General features: G+C 39.3%; 1 protein-coding gene and 1 pseudogene across 1 annotated transcript in view; both read right to left on the reverse strand.

The window, feature by feature from the left end:
• The window catches only part of EPM2A (EPM2A glucan phosphatase, laforin), a 105,712-nt gene that overhangs the window by 75,071 nt on the left and 5,481 nt on the right, over positions 1 to 25,160 (reverse strand). The window lies entirely within an intron of this gene.
• On the reverse strand, positions 18,845 to 23,733 carry LOC122684079 (annotated as a pseudogene).

Here is a 25,160-nt window from a genome sequence, read left to right on the forward strand (position 1 = left end):
CAGCATCAGGGACTTTTCCAGTGAGTCAACTCTTTGCATCAGGTGGCCAAAGTGTTGGGGTTTCAGTTTCAGCATCAGACCTTCCAATGAATATTCAGGATTGATTTCCTTTAGAATTGACCTGTTTGATCTCCTTGCAGCCCAAGGGACTCTCAAGAGTCTTCTCCAGCACCTCAGTTCAAAAGCATTGATTCTTCAGTGCTCAGCCTTCTTTATGCTCCAACTCTCATATCCTTATATGACTACTGAAAAAATTACAGCTTTGACTATACAGACCATTGTCAACAAAGTGACATATTTTTTTTTTAAATATGCTGTCTAGTTTTGCCATAGCTTTCCTTCAAGGAACAAGCATCTTTTAATTTCATGGCTTCAGTCACCATCTGCAGTGATTCTGGAGCCCAAGAAAATAAAATCTGCCACTCTTTCCACTTTTCCCCCATCTATTTGCCATGAAGTGATGGGATTAGATGCCATGATCTTTATTTTTTGAATGTTGAGTTTTAAGGCAGCTTTTTCACTCTCCTTTTCACCCTCATCAAGAGGCTCTTCACTTTCTGCCATTAAAGTAGTATCATCTGCATATTTGAGGTTGTTATTTTTCCTGAAAATCTTGATTCAAGCTTGTGATTTATCCAGCCTGGCATTTTACATGATGTACTCTGCATAGAGGTTAAATAAGTAGGTGACCAAGATATATGAGTTCACTAAACCATGCTATTTTCATAGCTCAGTAACACTTGCTCTAGCAGGAGAGATGTGTATGGTTTGTTCCCTCTGCCTATGCTAATGTTAAGTCTCTGATCAGAAGCTCTAAAATGAAAACCTTTCTACTGAATCTAATCAACACTGATGACCTAGCCAGTTGCCAGAGAAAAAGAAAGCAAGCTCACCTAGAAATGCCATCAATGGACCATGACAGACACCCCTTAGCGAGTAAGATAATAATCCCCTATGTTCCTAACTCAAAGAAGTATGTATATGCAGGTGTGTGTGTTATGCATGAATCAGAAGGTTTTTTTAGATAGATTCAACAATTTTATATTATATAGTCATTTGTTGTGCTAATAGTTTTATAAGAAATATAAATTATTGAAAGAAGTTAAGTAATCTAAATTTATATCTCTTGCCATCTCCTGTTTGACCACTTCCAATTTACCTTGATTCATGGACCTAAAATTCCCAGTTCCTATACAATATTGTTCTTTACAGCATCAGACTTTACTTTCACCACCAGACACATCCACAACTGGGTGTTGTTTCTGCTTTGTCTCAGCCTCTTCATTCCTTCTGGAGCTATTTTTCTGCTCTTCAGTAGCATATTGGGCACCTACTGACCTGAGGAGTTCATCTTTCAGTGTCACATCATTTTGCCTTTTCATACTGTTCCTGGGATTCTCAAGGCAAGAATACTGAAGTGGTTTGCCATTCCCTTTTCCTTAAAGAAGTTACCTCTAACTGGTTTTCATATTATTTCCCCAAAGCCAATGGAATATTGCAGCATGGTTTGTTACAGATCTGAGACTGCTATGGTTTAAACAGAAATTAAAAAAAAAAAACGGATACAGCACTAACAAAGAGGTGCATAAAATATTGGGAGAAAATGAGCATCTAGGTGGACTGAAACTTAGATTGTTTTTAGGAAATAGCAGGAAAGTACAGGCAAAGTAAATTTTTTAAAGTAAATAATTGCCAGATTTTGAGGAAACTGAAAGGTCATACTAGAAGTTTAGACTCATTTTATAGGAAATAAGAAATTGTCAAAGAATATTCAGTCACATATGGGACATTATCGAATCTGTGCTTTAGGAAGACAGCAGCGTGGAGGAAAGAATGAATCGAGAAGGGATGCAGTGGAGTTAGACCTGTAGAAGCCACCGAAATGCCAAGGAACCAAACTGACTGCAGAGGCAGAAAGATGAACATAAAACGGGATGCAGGTACAGTTTGAAATATGTCACCTGCAGAATCTCTTACAGTGGTCTTCCAAGTCAGCTGCTTATCAAAAGCACTTGTGGGGGGAAGGAGCCAAGATGGCGGAGGAATAGGACCAGGAGACCACTTTCTCTCCTACAAATTCATCAAAAGAATAATTGAACGCAGAGCAAACTTCACAAAATAACTTCTGATCGCTAGCTGAGGTCATCAGGCGCCCAGAAAAGCAACCCATTGTCTTCGAAAGGAGGTAGGACAAAATATAACAGATAAAAAGAGAGACAAAAGAGCTAAGGATGGAGATCCGTCCCGGGAAGGGAGTCTTAATAGAGGAAGTTTCCAAACACCAGGAAACCCTCGCACTGGCGGGTCTGGGGGAAGTCTTTGAATCTCAGAGGGCAACCTGACTGGGAGGGGAAGAATAAATAAAACCCGCAGATTACGTGCCTAAAAGCAACTCCCAGCAGAAAAGTACCCCAGACGCCCACATCCGCCACCAGCAAGTGGGGGCGGAACGGAGAGGAGCGGGCGGCATTGCTGAGGGTAAGGACCAGGCCTGAGTGCCCTGAGGGCAATCGGAGGGAGCTTTTGTGAGTTACCAACTTAAACTGTGGGATAGCAAGAGAGAGAGAGATAATTAACCGCCGGAACACACTGCCGGCCGTTCGCAGAACAAAGGGACCGAGCAAGTCCAGAGAAGAGCTCGCAGGCTGCGGACCGGCCCAGCCCCGCCGGAGGCAGGAGGCAGGAGGCAGGGGGGAGGTGAAAGGGGCAGGCTCGGCCCCAAGGACTGCATCCCCTACCGCACTGCAAACAGGCCTCCAATTTCTAATCAAAGACCTCCTGAGATTCCACCGGGAGGGTCGCGGGGAGACAGGGCGCAGGCACCCGACCGGCGCGGGAGGGGACTGGGGCTGCGGACACGGAGGCAGAAGGTGCACGCACCCGACTGGCGCCTGCAGAAACTGAGGCTGGGACCGTGGAGGGGAGAAGGCGTGTCGCACCCGGGGAGAGTGCGCCCGTCAAGCCCCTGGCTGCCTGAGCTGCTCAGACGGGGAAGGCACAAAGAGCAGGCGCAGCTTTTTGTCCCGCGCTTTTGTGGAACACCGGAGGGCTGGAACCGGGTACAGCGCGGGGCGTGCTCCATATAGAGCAGCCGGGAGCCTGAGCAGTGTAGACGGAGAAAGCAGCGCCAGCCCCTCCCCGCGCGACGGAACTAGCAACCTGAGTAAGAGGCCACCTCCACCTGCCTGAGTCAGGGAGGAAATTAGGCACTGAAGAGACCGGCAAACAGAAGCCAAATAAACAAAGGGAACCGCTTCAGAAGGGACCGGTGCAACAGATTAAAACCCCTGTAGATAACACCAACTACACCAGAAGGGGCCTGTAGATATTGAGAAGTGTAAGCTGGAACGAGGAGCTATCTGAAACTGAGCCGAACCCACACTGACCGCAACAGCTCCAAAGAATTTCCTAGATATATTTTTACTTTTTTTTTTTTTAAGTAAAAAAAAAAAAAATTTTTTTATTTTTTCTTTTTTATTTTTTCTCTTTTATTTTCTTTTAAAATTCCCTAATACTCCCCCATTACTCCTTAACTTTAATTTTCATAGATTTTTACAATTTTTTTAATTAGGAAAATTTTTTTTCTTGTTTTTTTTTCTTTTTCTCTTCTATTTTCTATTTTTCTTTTTCTCTTATTTCCTTTTAAAGTCCTCTAGTACTCCTCTACTACTCCTTAATTTTCATTTTCATTACACTACAACCTTACAAAAAAAAAAAAAAAAGAGAAGCCCTATTTTTAAACCGAACTTCATACATATTTCTAAAATTTTTTTGTGTGTTTCGGTTTTTGTTTTTAATATTGTATTTTTAAGAGTCTAACCTCTACTCTAGATTTTTAATCTTTGTTTTTCAGTATATGATATAAATTGTGGACATTTAAGAATCCAATATTCAGTTCCCATTTTTATTCAGGAGTGTGTTGATTATTCTCTCCCAATCTTGACTCTGTTTTCTACCTCAGAACACCTCTATTTCCTCCTTTCCCCTTCTCTTCCCAACCCAATTCTGTGAATCTATGTGGGTGTCTGGGCTACGGAGAACACTTTGGGAACAGACAACTGTGTAGATCTGTCTCTCTCCTCTTGAGTCCCCCTTTTTCTCCTCCTGCTCATCTCTATCTCCCTCCTCCTTCTCCTCCTCTTCATGTAACTCTGTGAACCTCTCTGGGTGTCCCTCATGGGGGAGAATCTTTTCGCCATTAACCTAGTTTTATTATCAGTGCTGTATAGTTGGAGAAGTCTTGAGACTACCAGAAGAATAAAACTGAAATCCAGAGGCAGGAGACAAAAGCCCAAAACCTGAGAACACCAGAAAACTCCTGACTACATGGAACTTTAAGTAATAAGCGACTGTCCAAAAGCCTCCATACCTACACTGAAACCAACCACCACCCAAGAGCCAATAAGTTTTAGAGCAAGACATACCACACAAATTCTCCAGCAACACAGGAACATAGCCCTGAACGTCAACATACAGGCTGCCCAAGGTCACACCTAACACATAGACCCATCTCAAAACTCATTACTGGGCACTCCATTGCACTCCAGAGAGAAGAAATCTAGTTCCACGCACCAGAACACCAATGCAAGCTTCCCTAACCAGGAAACCTTGACAAGCCACTCATCCAACCCCACCCACTGGGTAAAACCTCCACAATAAAAAGGAACCACAGACCTCCAGAATACAGAAAGCCCACTCCAGACACAGCAATCTAAACAAGATGAAAAGGCAAAGAAATACCCAACAGGTAAAGGAACATGAAAAATGCCCACCAAGTCAAACAAAAGAGGAGGAGATAGGGAATCTACCTGAAAAAGAATTTAGAATAATGATAATAAAAATGATCCAAAATCTTGAAAACAAAATGGAGTTACAGATAATTGGCCTGGAGACAAAGATTGAGAAGATGCAAGAAATGTTTAATAAAGACCTAGAAGAAATAAAAGAGTCAATTAAAAATGAATAATGCAATAAATGATATCAAAAACACTCTGGAGGGAACCAAGAGTAGAATAAGAGAGAGAGAAGATAGGATAAGTGAGGTAGAAGATAAAATGGTGGAAATAAATGAAGCAGAGAGAAAAAAAGAAAAAAGAATCAAAAGAAATGAGGAAAACCTCAGGGACCTCTGGGACAATGTGAAACGCCCCAACATTCAAATCATAGGAGTCCCAGAAGAAGAAGACAAAAGAAAGGCCATGAGAAAATACTCGAGGATGTAATAGCTGAAAACTTCCCTAAAATGGGGAAGGAAATAGACACCCAAGTCCAAGAAACCCAGAGAGTCCCAAACAGGATAAACCCAAGGTGAAACACCCCAAGACATACTAATCAAATTAACAGAGATCAAACACAAAGAACAAATATTAAAAGCAGCAAGGGAGAAACAACAAATAACACACAAAGGGATTCCCATAAGGATAACAGCTGATCTATCAATAGAAACCCTCCAGACCAGAAGGGAATGGCAGGACATACTTAAAGTAATGAAAGAGAATAACCTACAACCTAGATTACTGTACCCAGCAAGGATCTCATTCAGATATGAAGGAGAATTCAAAAGCTTTACAGACAAGCAAAAGCTGAGAGAATTCAGAACCACCAAACCAGCTCTTCAACAAATGTTAAAGGATCTTCTCTAGACAGGAAATGCAGAAAGGTTGTATAAACGTGAACCCAAAACAACAAAGTAAATGGCAACGGGACCACACCTATCAATAATTACCTTACATGTAAATGGGTTGAATGCCCCAACAAAAAGACAAAGATTGGCTGAATGGATACAAAAACAAGACCCCTGTATATGCTTCTACAAGAGACCCACCTCAAAACAAGAGACACATACAGACTAAAAGTGAAGGGCTGGAAAAAAATATTTCACGCAAACAGAGACCAAAAGAAAGCAGGAGTCGCAATACTCATATCAGATAAAATAGACTTTCAAATAAAGGCTGTGAAAAGAGACAAAGAAGGACACTACATAATGATCAAAGGATCAATCCAAGAAGAAGATATAACAATTATAAATATATATGCACCCAACATAGGAGCACTGCAATATGTATGGCAAATGCTAACAAGTATGAAAGAGGAAATTAATAGTAACACAATAATAGTGGGAGACTTTAATACCCCACTCACAACTATGGATAGATCAACTAAACAGAAAATTAACAAGGAAACACAAACCTTAAATGACACAATGGACCAGCTAGACCTAATTGATATCTATAGGACATTTCACCCCAAAACAATCAACTTCATCTTTTCCTCAAGTGCACACGGAACCTTCTCCAGAATAGATCACATCCTGGGCCATAAATCTGGACTTGGGAAATTCAAAAAAATTGAAATCATTCCAGTCATCTTTTCTGACCACAGTGCAGTAAGATTAGATCTCAATTACAGGAAAAAAATTGTTAAAAATTCAAACATACGGAGGCTAAATAACACGCTTCTGAATAACCAACAAATCATAGAAGAAATCAAAAAAGAAATCAAAATATGCATAGAAATGAATGAAAATGAAAACACAACAACCCACAACCTATGGGACACTGTAAAAGCAGTGCTAAGGGGAAGCATTACAGCATTACAGGCTTACTTCAAGAAACAAGAAAAAAACCAAATAAATAACCTAACTCTACACCTAAAGCAACTAGAGAAGGAAGAAATGAAGAACCCCAGGGTTAGTAGAAGGAAAGAAATCTTAAAAATTAGGGCAGAAATAAATGCAAAAGAAACTAAAGAAGCCATAGCAAAAATGAACAAAGCTAAAAGCTGGTTTTTTGAAAAAATAAACAAAATTGACAATCCATTAGCAAGACTCATTAAGAAACAAAGAGAGAAGAACCAAATTAACAAAATTAGAAATGAAAATGGAGAGATCGCAACAGACAGCACTGAAATACAAAGGATCATTGGAGACTACTACCAGCAGCTCTATGCCAATAAAATGGACAACTTGGATGAAATGGACAAATTCTTAGAAAAGTATAACTTTCCAAAACTGAACCAGGAAGAAATAGAAGATCTTAACAGACCCATCACAAGCAAGGAAATCAAAACTGTAATCAGAAATCTTCCAGGAAACAAAAGCCCAGGACCAGATGTCTTCACAGCTGAATTCTACCAAAAATTTAGAGAAGAGCTAACACCTATTTTACTCAAACTCTTCCAGAAAATTGCAGAAGAAGGTAAACTTCCAAACTCATTCTATGAGGCCACCATCACCCTAATTCCAAAACCAGACAAAGATGCCACAAAAAAAGAAAACTACAGGCCAATATCACTGATGAACATAGATGCAAAAATCCTTAACAAAATTCTAGCAAACAGAATCCAACAACATATTAAAAAAATCATACACCATGACCAAGTGGGCTTTATCCCAGGAATGCAAGGATTCTTTAATATCCACAAATCAATCAATGTAATACACCACATTAACAAATTGAAAGATAAAAACCATATGATTATCTCAATAGATGCAGAGAAAGCCTTTGACAAAATTCAACACTCATTTATGATGAAAACTCTCCAGAAAGCAGGCATAGAAGGAACATACCCCAACATAATAAAAGCTATATATGTCAAACCCACAGCAAGCATTACCCTCAATGGTGAAAAATTGAAAGCATTTCCCCTGAAATCAGGAACAAGACAAGGGTGCCCACTCTCACCACTACTATTCAACATAGTGTTGGAAGTTTTGGCCACAGCAATCAGAGCAGAAAAAGAAGTAAAAGGAATCCAGATAGGAAAAGAAGAAGTGAAACTCTCGCTGTTTGCAGATGACATGATCCTCTACACAGAAAACCCTAAAGACTCTACCAGAAAATTACTAGAGCTAATCAATGAATATAGTAAAGTGGCAGGATATAAAATTAACACACAGAAATCCCTTGCATTCCTATACACTAACAATGAGAAAACAGAAAGAGAAATTAAGGAAACAATACCATTCACCATTGCAACAAAAAGAATAAAATACTTAGGAGTATATCTACCTAAAGAAACAAAAGACCTATACATAGAAAACTATAAAACACTGATGAAAGAAATCAAAGAGGACACAAACAGATGGAGAAACATACCGTGTTCATGGATTGGAAGAATCAATATTGTCAAAATGGCTATTCTACCCAAAGCAATCTATAGATTCAATGCAATCCCTATCAAGCTACCAACGGTATTTTTCACAGAACTAGAACAAATAATTTCACAATTTGTATGGAAATACAAAAAACCTCGAATAGCCAAAGTAATCTTGAGAAAGAAGAATGGAACTGGAGGAATCAACCTGCCTGACTTCAGACTCTACTACAAAGCCACAGTCATCAAGACAGTATGCTACTGGCACAAAGACAGAAATATAGATCAATGGAACAGAATAGAAAGCCCAGAGATAAATCCACGAACCTATGGACACCTTATCTTCGACAAAGGAGGCAAGGATATACAATGGAAAAAAGACAACCTCTTTAACAAGTGGTGCTGGGAAAACTGATCAACCACTTGTAAAAGAATGAAACTAGAACACTTTCTAACACCATACACAAAAATAAACTCAAAATGGATTAAAGATCTAAATGTAAGACCAGAAACTATAAAACTCCTAGAGGAGAACATAGGCAAAACACTCTCTGACATACATCACAGCAGGATCCTCTATGACCCACCTCCCAGAATATTGGAAATAAAAGCAAAAATAAACAAATGGGACCTAATGAAACTTAAATGCTTTTGCACAACAAAGGAAACTATAAGCAAGGTGAAAAGACAGCCCTCAGATTGGGAAAAAATAATAGCAAATGAAGCAACAGACAAAGGATTAATCTCAAAAATATACAAGCAACTCCTGAAGCTCAATTCCAGAAAAATAAATGACCCAATCAAAAAATGGGCCAAAGAACTAAACAGACATTTCTCCAAAGAAGACATACAGATGGCTAACAAACACATGAAAAGATGCTCAACCTCACTCATTATCAGAGAAATACAAATCAAAACCACAATGAGGTACCATTACACGCCAGTCAGGATGGCTGCTATCCAAAAGTCTACAAGCAATAAATGCTGGAGAGGGTGTGGAGAAAAGGGAACCCTCTTACACTGTTGGTGGGAAGGCAAACTAGTACAGCCACTATGGAGAACAGTGTGGAGATTTCTTAAAAAACTGGAAATAGAACTGCCATATGACCCAGCAATCCCACTTCTGGGCATACACACTGAGGAAACCAGATCTGAAAGAGACAAGTGCACCCCAATGTTCATTGCAGCACTGTTTATAATAGCCAGGACATGGAAGCAACCTAGATGCCCATCAGCAGACGAATGGATAAGGAAGCTATGGGACATATACACCATGGAATATTACTCAGCCATTAAAAAGAATTCATTTGAATCAGTTCTAATGAGATGGATGAAACTGGAGCCCATTATACAGAGTGAAGTAAGCCAGAAAGATAAAGACCAGTACAGCATACTAACACATATATATGGAATTTAGAAAGATGGTAATGATAACCCTATATGCAAAACAGAAAAAGAGACACAGATGTACAGAACAGACTTTTGGACTCTGTGGGAGAAGGCGAGGGTGGGATGTTTCGAGAGAACAGCATGTATATTATCTATAGTGAAACAGATCACCAGCCCAGGTGGGATGCATGAGACAAGTGCTCGGGCCTGGGGCCCTGGGAAGTCCCAGAGGAATCGGGTGGAGAGGGAGGTGGGAGGGGGGATCGGGATGGGGAATACATGTAACTCCATGGCTGATTCATGTCAATGTATGACAAAAACCACTGCAATGTTGTGAAGTAATTAGCCTCCAACAAATAAAAATAAATGAAAAAAAAAAAAAAAAAGATGGGAAAAAAAAGCACTTATAAAATTCTTACTCTCTGGACAATCTCAGAATTATTAAATCAAAATCTTGGCCTAGGAAATGCCCTAGAGACTCATGATGCAGGCATTCCAGTCTAAAAAGTACGAACGTTCTATACACTTGAGTGACTAAGCTATCGTGTCTTCAAACCAGGACAACAGAAAAAGAAGATTTGCAAAGGCTGATTATAAGTTGAGATTTGAATATCCTGAGTTTAAAGTACTTGCAGGACATCCAGATGAAAAAGTCTCATAGACAATGGAATAAATAAACCTGAAACCCAGGAGAGGGATTAGAGCTAGAGCTATCAGTTCGGTTCAGTCGCTCAGTTGTGTCCGAGTCTTTGCGACCCCATGAACCGCAGCACGCCAGGCCTCCCTGTCCATCACCAACTCCCAGAGTCCACCCAAACCCATGTCCATTGAGTCAGTGATGCCATCCAACCATCTCATCCTCTGTCGTCCCCTTTTCCTCCTGCCCTCAATCTTTCCCAGCATCAGGGTCTTTTCAAATGAGTCAGCTCTTCGCATCAGGTGGCCAAAGTATTGGAGTTTCAGCTTCAACATCAGTCCTTCCAATGAACACCCAGGACTGATCTGCTTTAGGATGGACTAGTTGGATCTCCTTACAGTCCAAGGGACTCTTAAGAGTCTTCTCCAACACCACAGTTCAAAAGCATCAATTCTTCGGCACTCAGCTTTCTTTATAGTCCAACTCTCACATCCATACATGACCACTGGAAAAACCATAGCCTTGACTAGATGGACCTTCATCATGGAATTGGAGGAGGTCCTCCTAAGAAAGAAGGTAACTTAATACAAGAGGTGATCTGAGGGAAGAAGCTCAAAGAGCACTTAACACCTAACAGTAGTGAACAGAAAGATGAACATGGTAATGTTAGGGTTAGCCAAGAAAGGATAAATGTATTTAACAGATAATTCCAATAAATCAGCATTAAACCAAATTGCTCCACTTCTTTACAACAAAGTGAAACACTATACAAAGCCAATTCATGCAGTTCATGCTTTAATATGCCCACTGCCTACTCTATAGTTTTTATTATCCATCCAAGTATCTGCATCAAGGTCACCCAAGATGGTTTTTTTTTTTTTTAAAGAATGCTCAATGATTGAACATCTGAAAGACAAATAGCCCAATGAAAAATGAGTGAAAAGATGTGAATAGACATTTCTCCAAGAATATACAACACACGTGTATCTTCTGATTGACACGTGGCCCAATAAGCATACGAAAAGATGCTCAACGTCATCAGCCATTAGGGAAATGCAAATCAAAATCACAATGAAACATCACTTCACACCCGCGGGATGACTAAAATAAAAAAATACAGAAAATAACAAGCATTGTCAACCCAGTGAGAAACGGAAGCTCTGAAACATTGTTGGTGGGAATTTAAAATGCTGCAGTCACTTTGGAAAACAGTTTGGCAGTTCCTCAAAAGTTAAACAATGGAGTTACCATATGATTCAGCAGCTAACTTCTGGGTATATACCCAGAAGAAGTAAAAACATCAGTCCACCCAAAATTGTACACGAATGTTTATAGCAGCATTATTCAAAAACTTAGAATAACCCATATGTCCATCTGGGTTGAGCAATGAATACACAAATTGTGGTGCATTCATATAATGCAATAAGATTGTCATAAAAGCAAGATGAACTGAGACATGCTACAGGATTCATGAACATTTGAAAACATCAGGGCTACATACTATACGGTCCCATTTACGCGAAATACCCAGAACAGGCAAATCCACAGAGACAGAAATTACATTAGTGTTTGCCAGAGGAGGTGAGTATGGGGAAGAAGGGAGACTGATCAGTAGTGAGTACAGGGTTTCTTTTTGGAGTGGTGAAAACACTGGAGAATGGGTGTTGGTGGTTACACAATATTGTGAATATGCTGAAAACCCCTGAATTATACAACTTAATAGGGTGAATTTTATGATATGTGAATTATATCTCAAAACTGTTAAAAAATATGGATTTACAAGCATCATTTCTGGAGATTCTGTTAAGTCTGTGATTGACCCCAAATCTGTATTTTAAACAGCTCCCCTGGTGATCCCAATGCTCCAAAAGGTTGGGGAGGGCAGGAGGGGGGGTCACTGATGTATCTAGAAACTTCACCAATGAGTTACTTGAGTTACATTTGAAGAAAAAGATGCCAACAGAGAAGGTTGAAAATGAGCAATGCGGCAAGAAAGGCTACCTCTGTACAAGTCCCAAGAAAGAAGACCATCCTCACCAGCCCACAGCAGATGCCCCCAGGTCCCCTGCAGACACCATTCCCACCCTCCTCACCAGCTGCCCCTACAGCACCTCCTTTACCAAAACCCTACATTCCTACAGCTCACCCCGCCTGACCCCAGGACATGCAGGGAGCCCCTCCACAAAGGGCTGAATGGCTTACGTGCCTCTGAGCCCTCAGATTTGGGCTTTGTCCCCCTCACTTCAGTAAAACCAGGACTCTCACTTGTGGAGGATAAAGGCAGGACACCAATTTCCTGTTGAATACACATCAGGCAGATTTTTTTTTTTAATAATCTAGTTTTTATTTCTATAGTTACAGAAAAAAGAGGGGAGGGAAGAACTTATTATTCTTTAAATACCAAGTTCAAAATACTACCCCTTCTTATGTATAGGCTTTCCCAACTCCTTCTTGAATTCCCACCTGGATGAACTTCCTCCATAACACCATATATAGATTCTTAGATTTCTGTTACAGTCCTTACTTGATGAAAAGTCTTTTTCTCTCAACTAGAATATGTCTCTCAAATGCAAGGGCTGTGAATTTTTCATCTATGTTTCCCAGCACCTACTGCAATTCCAGGTGGGTAACTGAGCCTCAAAATTGTTAAATGAACTGAATAAACAAATCAATACAGATTCTAATTTCTTAGTTTTTGCCTAATTGAGGGAGGGAAAGTAACAAAGATTTTTTTCTCAAAGGCTAAAACCAAAGTAAGGTTTTAAATAATAATAAAATTGGTGGTTTAATGACACTGATACATTTTTATTTTCACGACACTTTCCCCTTTGTAACAGCAGACCACCTGGAAGAGTTTCTTTTTGAAGTTTGATTTGGATTATGGATCTCTACATTCACACCTAATTAGATTGATCCACTAATGAATTCTAAGTACATCTCTCTGAGAAATAATAAAACCTCTTCAGCCACCATCAAAAACAGCATTATCAAGTGAAAATTTCAGATTCAGATTTCCAAACAGATTAAGTAAAGACAAAAGTCTGTGCAGAAAAAGCATACACAGCTCAGGGGTAAAGTACTTTTAATAAATTTATATGGGATACTCTTTCATTGCAAATAATATTGGAAATGTAACCAAAAAATAATAAAGATAAATAGGCCAATAACAAAATCTTAATATTTTTAATACAAAATATTTATCATTTTAATTTACAAAGAATGCTCCTCTATATTAACTCAATTCTTCCTCATAATTATTCTGAATTAGTAAGTGTTAAAGCAACACTTTAAACCAATGTGTTCTGCACAACACTCAGAATCTGCACAAACTCAGAATTCAATAGGTGATATATTGTATAGTTCTGAGGGCTTCCCTGATGGCTCGTTGGTAAAGAGCCCGCCTGCAATGCAGGAGACCTGGGTTCCATCCCTGGGTGGGGAAGATCCCCTGGAGGAGGGCATGGCAGCCCACTCCAGTGTTCTTGCCTGGAGAACCCCATGGACGGAGGAGCCTGGGGGCTGCAGTCCACGGGGTCGCACAGAGTCGGCACGACTGAAGTGACCAAGCAGCAGCAGCAGTGTAGTTCTGACTCTAGGCCATGGAAAGAGCAGTATAACTCCCCAATATAATTTCCTGTGTATGGGACTCTGAATTATTCTTTTTCTGGACAGTGACTCTCACGCTCATCAAATAGATTTTTAGCGACTGTGGTCAGTAAAGACAGTAGTATATGACATAAATGTAGTAAAGACATAAATGTAAATGCTATATTAACTTTTTCCAAAGGTACACATCTACAAACATAACATCTAGAACAAGCCACAATATGCATGAACCTTTGAAAACATTATGCTAATTGAAAGTCGATTGCACTACAACAGAAATTTTGTCAATAACAGGTCAAATGGTGATCTATTATTTTCTCATAGAATAGAGCCTTTTACGAGTAAGCTGGGAAAAGGAAATGATTTCAAAGTAACCATTCCTCTGATTCTCTTTAATTAGCTAAAATTTGGGATAAAGCTCTTTGTTAATGTGACATTATGATTTGGCATTTAAAAAAATGAAGGTCATGAAACTGAAAATGTTAAGTATCTCACTCCACTGTATACTGGCTGTATACTACAGACCTCAGCCAGCTACACATGGCCCATGATCCCACCATCAGACCAGAAAACAGAAAATAAAGAAACTCAAACTGATGGTCGTCTTGGAATAATGAAACATTTTCATCAGCTTACTGGTATGGAAACATTGGCACCAATATTGGTAACCAAGACTGAGCTATCTCTCGTGCCTAGCGGAGACCCACCCAGCTGGTCAGACCTGACCTATCAGCCAAGTCAGTTTCTTTCACAGAAAGTTGAAAGCTCCTCGGGCTTCTTTCATCTCATTAAGCTATCCATGCTCTGACTTTCTACAAATCACAATTCATAAACCTTCTTCTCTTTCACTCTCATGTCCCAGACACTCCTGAGCTTTACCTTTACACGAAGAAACATGTCGATTGAAGCATAAAATCTCCACCATCTACATTTCACTTCCCTAAATTCCCCACCATGAAATATGTTATACTGGTTTAAACTAATATTTTGTCCAGCTTATTTTGTCTCCACAGGAGCACCAAGGGACACTTTTCAGATTTTAGTTGTTCTGCCACCTTTCAGGGGGGAAAAAAACTTTTCAGAGCATTTCTCCCTCCTCACTGGGTGAGGATGCAATGATATTTTCTTTAATTTTCACTAAAATTAGAACCCCATTCTGCTTCTAGAGGACATGAGTATGTCCTCTAAAAGCAGCAAGCATTTTCATTTCAGTTCTCTGGCAAATTATGGAGGGTCAGGTACTGGGGGAGATGGAATGAGAAACAGTATGTCCAACTCTTTGCAACCCCAGAGACCATACGGGCCGTGGAATTCTCCAGCCAGGATACTGGAGTGGGTGGCCTTTCCCTTCTCCAGGGGGTCTTCCCAACCCAGGGATTGAACCGGAGTCTCCTGCATTGCAGGCAGATTCTTTACCAACCGAGCTATCAGGGAAGCAATAATAACATCTATTCCTGGATTATTTTAGTCTGGCACGATTTATTTTGGATATGTGGATATGTGGTAGACCTTGGTTTGGTCCAAGAGCAGGGAAAAAAAAAAAAAAAGCTGTTTATTCTGATTTCAATATCATTCCTGTTGTTCTCAAAACTTTGGGTCATTTTAGCTGAAACAACACATTTAAAAAAATATTTTGAAGGAAAAGAAGGTGGGAAGAAGATTAAGAGAGTGTCGAAAGAAAGAACCATTTGGAATAAATCAAGTCTCAACTCACTTCTCCATTATTTCTCCATCAAATCCCTTCTCAGTGACCATAGCCTAGGTATTACACAGCCACCATGACCTCCTGTTCACCTATGAAGTCCCAGAGCTCAGAGCTTATGTACAAGATATTAAAATTCACTCACCAAACCTATCTGCAGGGCAGGAATAGAGACGGAGACGTAGAGAACAGACTTGTGGACATAGTGGGGGAAGGAGAGAGCGGGACGAATTGGGAGAGTAGCATTGACATATATAACTACCACGTGTAAAACAGAGGTTAGCTCAGGGCTCTGTGATGATCTAGAGGGGTGGGGCCGGGCGCTGGGAGGGAGGCTCAAGAGAGAGGGCATACACGTATACTTAAATACCTGATTCACCTTGTACAGCAGAAACTAACACAAAATTGTAAAGCAACTATACTCCAATTTTAAAAATGTAAACATAATAAAATAAAATTCACTCATCAAATCTCCATGCCCTGCCTGGCAGAGGTGATACTGTCTGGAAGGAAAAGTGCTAAGCCACGACACTTGTGTTCTAGCCTAGTGTTTCTCACAGGCTAGCAGGGTGTGAGCTTAGGTCAGCCACTTAAACTTTATGGGTCCCACTTTATCCATCAAAAAATGAGGAGAGTTAACTTGGTGATGCTATGGTTCAACATAAATTCAGGTTTCCTAGGATGGTTTCTGGAGAAGGCAACGGCACCCCACTCCAGTACTCTTGCCTGGAAAATCCCATGGACGGAGGAGCCTGGTAGGCTGCAGTCCATGGGGTCGCGAAGAGTCGGACATGACTGAGCGACTTCACTTTGACTTTTCACTTTTATGCGTTGGAGAAGGAAATGGCAACCTACTCCAGTGTTCTTGCCTGGAGAATCCCAGAGATGGGGTCGCACACAGTCGGACACGACTGAAGTGACTTAGCAGTAGCAGGATGGTTTCAGATGATTAAGAAAGAGTAAAATTAAGTTTATTGTAATTTATAGTGAGTAGAATTTTTTCATTCAACAGTAATAAACTATTGTTGAAATGAATATTTCTTTCTTAGCATTTCATGAGTCACTCTTCAAAGTTCTATTTATACTTGTTTTTCATAAGTATCTCATTAAGCTATCTCATGTAATGCTCTGCCAGGTACCTCAATTTATGTTCCCTTTTTAATGATTTATTTGATAGTTTGAGTGCAGTAAGCATAGTCATGCTCTTGAAAGACCCTCGTCTCCTAATGGGTGAAACAAAGGACCAAAGTTATATTTAGGAGAACTTTCTTCTACTCAAAGTTTATCCAATTAAGACTGAGTGCACTGTATTCACAAAATTGGACTGGAATGTGGATAATATCTCTTATGCAGTATGTATCCATCTGTCCTCCACTCAAACCCAGTCCTCACCAAGGCATAGTACAGTAAGAGTGAAAGCATGGTAGAAATGGGTGGTGCAAGTAATTTTTATTTATTTATTTTTTCAGTTATTTTTATTGGTTGGAGGCTAATTACTTTACAGTATTGTAGTGGTTTTTGCCATACATTGACATGAATCAGCCATGGATTTACATGTGTTCCCCATCCCGATCCCCCCTCCCACCTCCCTCTCCACCGGATCCCTCTGGGTCTTCCCAGGGCACCAGCCCTGAGCACTTGTCTCATGCATCCAACCTGGGCTGGTGGTCTGTTTCACCCTTGATAATATACATGTTTCGATGCTGATCTCTCAAAACATCCCATCCTCGCCTTCTCCCACAGAGTCCAAAAGTTATTTTTAAGAGGCTGCAGCATGGTCTACAATACACTGGCAACACAGGTATAGTTTGGGATCAGTGTATGGAGTAGTCCAATATTACTTAAAACTGGTGCCTCAATAAACACAAAACTGTCTTTAAGATCATCAGGAAATTTCATCTTAGTAAAAATGGAAAGGCACAGGTAATTCAGTTGCTAGAAACTGCTGACTATCTTAAAGCTACTATGTTTTTCTAGTTACTTTATAGGGGTGTGTTAACTACCCCTTTGTAGAAGGGAAGAAATGAACTCCTGGCATTAGGTAATTCATGTAAGGTAATACAATCATTCTGGCAGAATCTGCAGTCCAACCTGGGTTTATCTTATTGCTAATATTTGTTCTTCCTACTATACTATTATTTCCCTTCCCATTGCCTTCCAAATAGGTGCTTTCACCTAGAATATCGATAACAGTGAAGTAACTATAGAGAAGGATTTTTTTCTACCCAAAGATAAATGATAACCTGCTTTAATAATACAGAATATAGAGAACAGTTTGATAAATGAAATAAATGTTGGAAAAGATTTACTACTGGTTATAGGTTAAATTGTGCCTCCTAAAATTTGTATTGCTGAAGCCTTACTCAATGCCCATTTCTTCAGAGTAAACTTATTTGGGGAGTCTTTGCAGTGGTAATGAAGTTAGAATGAGGACATTGGGGTGGACTTTATTCCAGTATGACTGGTATCTGCATAAAAAGAGTAAATGTGGACAGAGAGACACATAGGAGGTGATGTGAAGACACGGGGAGGAGACAACCATCTGTAAGTCAACAGGTGAGGCCTAGAACACAGCCCTTCCTCATGGGTCTCAGAAGAAACAAACCTGCCCACATTTGAATTTTGGACTTCCAGTCTCCAGAACTGTGAGAGAATAAATTTCTGTTGTTTATGCCATCCAGTCAAAAGGAGTTTATTATGACAGCCTTAGCAAAAAAGTGCATTATCTTAAAAACACAAAGTTGCATGTTTATTTGCATAATCTTCCTAAATTATAATAATCAATTATTTAAGGATTAAAACTTTTAACATGTCAATACTACTCTAAACAAATCACCGTTGTGGTAAAAAAGGTAATATGAAATGAAGACAAATTAGCTTTTGCAGAGGAATAAAAGTGGAGTAAGAAATAGAGATAATTTGAATGTTGAATTTATGATCATTAAAATCTAAGATTAGGATGCCTAATCCAGAGCATAATTGAATAGAAACAAAATTTAATGCCAGTTTATAATTAAAGAGTTAGCAATTTTCAGCATGAAAGAAAATACTACCAAATAAAATAGCCTAATTTTAACAAGAAAGACATAGGTTAGATTCTAATGTGTGTGTGTGTGTACACACACACACACACATATACATGCATACACAAATATATTAAAAATAAATTAAACAACAAAAGGAGTTGTCATTTAAAAAATTTTTTAATAATATGCTGTAAAAATATTTAACAGCAAACTTTTAAAAATGGAATGAGATTTGTGAGAGGGTAACAGGCAAGAAGGCAGGGGTCTCCAATCGGAGGAAATAGGCTGCAAGTGTCAGATATTTTTCTCTCCCTTAACCAGCAGGAGGAAACAAACTGCAAGTGTCAGATTTTTTTCCTTCTCCATACAGAATTAAAATGTTTATCTCTCTTTTTTTTTTTTTTTAGAGTGAACTGTACTTTAATTTACTGGCATTGTCAATCTTTGAACAAGACACATGTTATTTTGTTTTTTTTCCATGAAAGGAGATGGTTTCCAACCTGCTATAATAAGTGCCCACAGCTTCACCTTGAACATGCAGCATTCAGGCTGTACTCAGGGTAGATTATTCCTTTTTCACTTTCACAGTTTTTATGCTGCTGTCAGAAGTTTTCATGGTGTTTGTGTTGAGTTCGGTCTTCAGTGCATCTCTGACTGCTTTTGCACAGATCTGGGAGTATTGGATCTAACTGAGTCCAGCCTGTCGCCAGGACGCCACCCCCGTCACGAGAGGCGGCACGTCTGGCCGGATCGCGAAAACCTGTCAACGTTGGCTCCGAGGTTTCTCTTAAAATTCTGTGTTGCCATGATGATACCTGGTTCCACCTGAACTTAACTTTCCTAACCTTGAGCTAACCAATGCGTTTTTCTTATGGAAATGTTTTTTTTTTTTAAGCAATGTTAATGAAACTATGTATTTGCTTTGGAATTTGTCTTTCTTCAAAATGGTTACACCTAAGACTAACATTTTTCTTTTCTCAAACCTTGGGCTGATAATAATAGCTCAACAAACCAGTATTCATATCAATTGTTTCATGGCTGGGGGATGACACACCTGTGCCATCCTATCTCAAAAAATGTGTATTGTGGGAGAGGGGCCTGGTGAAACTCCATCAGCCTTGAGGTGTCTCTTATCTGATTAACAGCTTTCTAACAAACATAAAACATCCGGCTAAAGACTAGCGGGTGGGTGGGGGGGGTGGGTGTTGGCACTCTTTCTGCTCCCTTCTGATGTCTGTGTCAGAAGCTTTGTCTATCTCTTTTATACTTTAATAAAACTTTATTACACAGAAGCTCTGAGCGATCAAGCCTCATCACTGGCCCTGGATTGAATTCCTCTCCTCTGGAGGCCAAGAATCCCAGCATCTTTCATAGCTCAGCAACAAACTTCGACTTGTTACAGGCAAGTTACAGAGACTTCTGCCTGTAAAAGCAACAACTTAAAAAATGGCAAAATACATGAACAACGTTTTTTGGATGTTGAACAAAAGGCAGTACAGAACAGATATCTCTGAGAAAAGAAAAAAAGACAAAGGGAACAATATGAATGCCATGGATTTCCGCCTGTAGAGAATTTCTGAACCGTGACACAGGGATGGAATTCCAAATAGCATCCAACGGTGTCTCTGATTGAGAAACTAGAAATACAAATATAGGGGGAATAAACTGACTAGAATTTGTAGGGCCTAATTCTAGAGAGGAGAAAGTTATATGGAGAGGTCCATAAATCTTCATAAAGGTCTCTTAGATGCTTTGGTTTCATGCCTATCTGTGGATGTATAAATTGGAATTTGACAGAGCCATATCACAAACAAATGACAAGAAAAGAGAAATTTCTAAAAATTGTAAGCCAAAGAATTAGCACAGCTCACAGAGAGCTGGGAAACATTTGAGTTTCCGCAAAATAGAATGAGAAGATCTTATTTAATACATGAAGCAACCAGGAGAAAATGTAGAGGGATCATTGCTCAGTCGTGGGGCTAACCTAGCTCTACAGTAAAAGCTACTGTGGCATGCTCTTATAAACCTTCAAGATAAACCTCAAAAGGGACAAGCTAACCAATAAAGAGCTGCTACAAAGAAAAATCCCAAACTTTCTTGAAAACAATGTAAATACAATGTCTACCATCCAAACAAAAATCAATAGATACAAAAGTCAATTTTTTCTATATACTATCAATGAACAATTGAAACTTACAATTGAAAAGTTTTTAAATACACCATCCAAAATATCACCCCCCATTAAAAAAAAAAACTTATGTATAAATCTAATGAAATGTATAAGATCTGTATTTGGAAACTACAAAACATTGGTAAAAGAAATTAAAGACCTAATTACATTTTAAAAATCTATTTGGCTACACTGGGCCTTAGTTGTAGCACTTGGGATCTTTGTTGCCACATGCAGGATCTAGTTCCCTGACCAGGGATCAAAACCATGCCCCCTGCATTGGGACCATGGAGTTTTAACCACTGAACCACCAGGAAAGTCTGCACAAAGACCTAATTAAATGGAAATGTATTCCATGTTCACAGACGGAAAGACTTAATAGTGTTGATATGTCAATTCTCCTGAACTTGATCTACAGATTCCATGCAATCCTAATCAAAATTACAGCAAGCCATTCTGTAGATTCAATAAATTGATTCTAAAATACATATGAAAGGGCAAAAGACCAAGAAAAGCCAACACAATACTGAAGAAGAACAAACTCGGGGGACTCACGCTACACTATCTCAAGATTAGTATAAAGCTATAGCGATCAACACAGTGTGATACCGTACAACAACAGACACAGATTAGTGGACCTAAATAAAGAGCCCAGAAGTAGATCTGTGCAAATACAGTCAACCTATTTTTGATTAAGGCAATTCAAAGAAGACAGGATAGTATTTTCAACAAATGGTGCTGGGAAAACTGGACACTCATATGCAGTCCATGGGGTTGCAAAGAGTCGGACATGACTGAGCACCTTCACTGTCACTTTCAAATGCAGAAGGAAAAACAAAAACCTAGATACAGACCTTATACCAGACAAAAATTAACACAAAATGGATTATAGACCTGAAAATAAAGTGCAAAATTATAAAACTTCTAGAAGATAACATATGAGAAAATCTAGATCATCTTGGATTTGGGGAAGAGTTTTTAAATTAAAAAACCATAAGCACAACCCAGGAAAGGAAAAAGTGGTAAACTGGGTTGAATTAAAATTAAAAGTTTTTCATGGTAAAAGACACTACTAAGAGAATAAAAAGACAAATCATAGACGGGGAGGAAATGTTTGCAGATAATATATCTCTTAAGAATTTGTATATGAAATACACAAAGAATTCTTAAAAATCAGTAACAAGGAAATAACCAACTAAAAATAGAGAAAAGAACTGAGCAGACATGCAATTAAAGATGTTATACAGATGGCAAATAAGTATTTACAGAAATACTCAACATAATTTATTTTTAGAGCATTGCAAGTTAAAACAGTGAAATACCATGGCACACCTATTAGAATGATTAAAATCCAAAAAAATGGACAAAACCAGAACTGTTGTACTGGGCTACATCTATTGCAGAAGAGATGGAGCTCTTTATTGCAAAATTTAGTCTTAAATTGAAGAAAGTGGGGAACACCACTAGGCCACTCAAGTATGACTTAAATCAAATCCCTTATGATTATACAGTGAAGGTGACAAATAGATTCAAGGGATTACATCTGGTAGACAGAGTGCCACAGTCAGTTTCAGATCTTGTTTTTGTTGACTGCATAGAGCTTTTCTATCTATGGCTGCAAAGAACGTAATCAATCTGATTTCAGTATTGACCATCTGGTGATGTCCATGTGTATAGTCAACTCTTATGTTGTTGAAAAATGGTGTTTGCTATGACCACGTGTTCTCTTGACAAAACTCTGTTAGCCTTTGCCCTGCTTCATTTTGTATTCCAAGGCCAAATTCGCCTGTTATTCTGGATATCCCTTGACTTTCTTCTTTTGCATTCCAATTCCCTATGATGAAAATGACATTTTTTTCTGGTGTTAGTTCTAGAAGGTGCTGTCGGTCTTCACAGAACAGGTCAACTTCAGCTTCTTAAGCATCAGTGCTTGGAGTATAGACTTGGATTATTGTGATATTGAATGGTTTTCCTTGGAAAAAAAACTGAGATCATTCTGTCACTTTTGGAGAGTGCACCCAAGTACTGCATTTCTTGAGCTTCTCAGGTGGCGTTATTGGTAAAGAACCCACCTGCCAAGGCAGGAGACGCAAGAGACACAGGTTCTGATCCTTGGTCAGGAAAGTTCCCTGGAGGAGGAAATGGCAACCAATACCAGGATTCTTGCCTGGAGAATCCCATGGACAGAAAAACCTGGCAAACCACAGACTATAGGATTGCAGAGTTGGACACGACTGAAACTGCACGACACACACTGCATTTCTTACTCTTTTTTTGACTGTGAGGACTACTCCATTTCTTCTGAGGGATTCTTGCCCACAGTAGTAGATGCAATGGTCATCTGAATTAAAATCACCCATTCCCATCCATTTTAGTTCACTGATTCCTAAAATGTTGGTGTTCATTCTTGCCATCTCCTGCTTGACCATATCCAATTTTCCTTGATTTGTGGACCTAACATTCCAGGTTCCTATACAATATTGTTCTTCACAGCATTGGACTTTAGTTTTACCACAAGACACATCTACAGCTGAGCATCATTTTTGCTTTGGCCCAGCCACTTCCATTCTTACTAGAGCTATTAGTAATTGTCCTCTGTTCTTCCCCAATAGCATATTGAACACCTTCTGACCTGAGGGGGCTCTGGTGTCATATCTTTTTGCATATCTACATGGGGTTCTTCAGGCAAGAATACTGGAGTGAGTTGCCATTTCATTCTCCAGTGGCCCCTGTTTTGTCAGAACTCTTCGATATGACCCATCCATCTTGGGGGGCCCTGCATGGCATGGCTCATAGCCCCTTCATGATGAGAAAGCTGTGATCTACGAAGAGGTGGTTTTTAATACCGTTCTACAATAAAACAAACCAGAGCTCTTTGGAGAAATGACTGATTTTTTCATTAGGGCTTTTTCAGTCTCTTCTGCAGTAGATGTAGCCCAGTACAACAGTTCTGTCCAATTATAAATATGAAAAACTATAGGAATACCTTAATGACATTGCCAATTCAGTTCCAGGCTATCAAAATAAAACAAATATCAAAATAAGGCAAATTTAAAAAACAATTTAAATACCTTAAACATACTGTATTGCTAAAAACGCTGACCATCATCTGTACCTTCACCAAGTCATAACTTTTTTGCTGGTGGAGAGTCTTGCCTTGATGCTGATGACTACTGACGTATTAGGATGGTGGCTGGTAAAAGCTGGAGTGGCTGTAGCAATTTCTTAAAAAAAAAAGACAACAGTGAAATTTTCCACGTCAACTGACTCTTTCCTGAACAACATTTCTGAAGCATGCAATGCTATTTGATAGCCTTTGACCCACGACAGGGCTTCTTTCAAAACTGGAGCCAATCTTCTCAAGCCCTGTTGCTGCTTTATCAATTAAGTTTATGTAATATTCTAAATATCCTCTTGTCATTTCAGCAATCTTCATGACATCTTGCCAGGAGTAGATTCTATTTCAAGAAACCACCTTCTTTGTTTATCCATAAGAAACAGCTCCTCATCGGGAAAGTCTTACCAAGAGATTGAAGCAACTGAGTCACATCTTCAGGCTCCACTTCTCATTTGAGTTCTCTTGCTATTTCCACCATATCTGCTGATACTTCTTCCACTGAAGACTTGAACCCCTCAAAGTCATCCATGAAGGCTGGAATCAGCTTCTCCCAAACTTTTGTTAATATTGATATTTTGACCTATTTCCATGAATCACAAATGTTCTTAATGGCATCCAAGATAGTGACTCTTTCCCAGAAGGATAAAAAATATAATAATAATGAAAAAGTTTGAAGTATTGCAAGAAGTATCAAAATGTGACACAGAGACATGAAGTGAGCAAACACTTTATAAATGGCACCAACAGATGTGTTTAACACAAAGTTGCCACAAATCCTCAACGTAAGAAAAAAAAAAAAAAGTAACATCTGCAAAGCTCAACAAAGTGAAGTGCAATAAAGCAAGGTATACCCGTATGTGTGTTGAAGGTTAGGGAGAATGCCAGCAAAGTTAATGCTTTCTAGATTAAAGGGGATGCCTACAGCTGACATTTCCACTCTTCCCTCTCCTCCCTTATTCTACTGAATGCAGATGTGATGATTAGAACAGCAGCTGTAGCCTTGAGGGAAAAGCTAAGAAAATACAATGGCACCTTAACTGATATACACAAGCTTTGAACCATTACCCCTATCACCTACCTTTGAACTTTTTGTAGTACAAAAACTAACCCTTATTTGTTTAAGCAATTGCTTGCTATGTTTTCTGTTAACTTGCAGCCTGTTGCCATGTCCTCCTCCAGGGGATCTTCCCAACCCAGGGATCGAACCCAGGTCTCCTGCATTGCAGGAGGATTCTTTACCAGTTGAGCTACCAGGGAAGCTCAACCTGCAGTCTAGGCATTCCAAACTGCTTCTCAAACAGTCCACATTTTTTGGAGGGGTGAGATCCTCCTTCCTACTGTTCATACTGTTTCTATTACTTAACGATCAGAGTCCAAGTCACTATAACTAATGCAATTTTAAACTATTAAAGAGATAT

Source organism: Cervus elaphus, chromosome 26 (genome assembly GCF_910594005.1).
Source record: "Cervus elaphus chromosome 26, mCerEla1.1, whole genome shotgun sequence".
NCBI lineage: Eukaryota > Metazoa > Chordata > Mammalia > Artiodactyla > Cervidae > Cervus > Cervus elaphus.